This window comes from Chaetura pelagica, unplaced genomic scaffold (assembly GCF_000747805.2).
Source record: "Chaetura pelagica isolate M959 unplaced genomic scaffold, ChaPel_1.0 scaffold346, whole genome shotgun sequence".
Lineage (NCBI taxonomy): Eukaryota > Metazoa > Chordata > Aves > Apodiformes > Apodidae > Chaetura > Chaetura pelagica.
Genome location: NW_009953797.1, coordinates 196,266 through 197,516, shown reverse-complemented (window position 1 = coordinate 197,516; position 1,251 = coordinate 196,266). Strand labels below are relative to the sequence as shown.

Sequence of the window (1,251 nt, the reverse complement as noted above, 5' to 3'; positions counted from 1 at the left end):
GGGGATACCCGGACATCGACAGACAAGGAGGTTATTAGGGGGTTTTTAGAAAAAAAAACGAAAGGAAGGAAAGTTAAATCCTCGGAGAGGACAGATGCCGCAAAGGGTTAACGGAGCAGCTCACTCTCGCTGGGAGTATTTGCATATCATTATTACATCATGCAAAACTACATTCCTGCACTGACAGAGCAAGTCCAAAATATGCCTTTTGCGGTTGTAGGATTTCTCCCCCCGTTCCCTCTCCATCACAGAGCAGAGCTCCCCGTACGCTCACGCCTTGCCTGCACTCACGCTGGCCTCCTTTGTGGTGAGCGCATTTTTAGGTGCGTAAAGTTGCACAAGAGACAACTTTCGCAGCGCGTTCTAGAAGGTGAGTGACTCCGCAACCCCAGCTATACGTTTCCCTCTTTCATTCACGGAGTTTAGACTAGTTTCCATTCACTTCACTCAGGAAACCACAGGCGAGCTCTGGTTTTACACTAACGATCAATTCTAAAAATACCCCTTCAGCGACTGCTTTGCAAGCGGCAAACAGGCAACTTTCTCCTCCAGCCCAAAAACACCCAATATTTTAAGTAACAGTTTAAAAGCTAAAATGTTCGTAATATACTAGAAAGCAGTAAAAAAACCCCAAACAAACAAACAAACAAAACAACAACACAGAAACAGAAACATTACATATTAAATTAAACTTTAAAAAGTCTTACTGTTTTGGAAAGCCATTTTCACCAGTCTGGTCTATAAGAATTTTTTTCCCTGATGTTTCCAGAATTCCTATTAGTCCTATTAGTCCTTAAGCAGTGATTTAGAGTTAATCTCCAAACCAGCACAAGCAAACTAATCCCTGTGGGTCATATTCGCTTTCCACACAACAACTGAGATCTTCTTAACATCTTGATCTCTTCGTATGTATTTTAGGACATGTGTATCTTTGTCCTCTCAACTCAGATCAAAGTTCTTTGCAAATATGAAACAAAATTAAAAAAATATTACTACAGTTTAAAAAAAATATCCCCTCTTAATCACTCTGCAGACATCCTTTTAAGGCTTCTGCTGATTGGATTACAGCCTCCCTTGGCAAGCCTCTTGAATGGTGACATAAATGCAGGCACTCCAGTTATTTGTATGTAAATAGGGGTGCTGCGAGGGTGTAGTTTTTCTGTAACTTGATACCGGAGCTGAGCAGGGAACGCGGGGCTGCGGGGCAGGCGCTGCGCTCCGCCCGCCCCCGCCCCCGCCGGGGCTGGGCCC

At 43.9% G+C, this 1,251-nt stretch overlaps 1 protein-coding gene across 1 annotated transcript in view; it reads right to left on the bottom strand.

The window, feature by feature from the left end:
* Positions 1 to 1,251, bottom strand: part of ANK3 (ankyrin 3, node of Ranvier (ankyrin G)) — a gene marked incomplete at its 5' end in the record, with an annotated part of 146,886 nt that overhangs the window by 74,571 nt on the left and 71,064 nt on the right. The window lies entirely within an intron of this gene.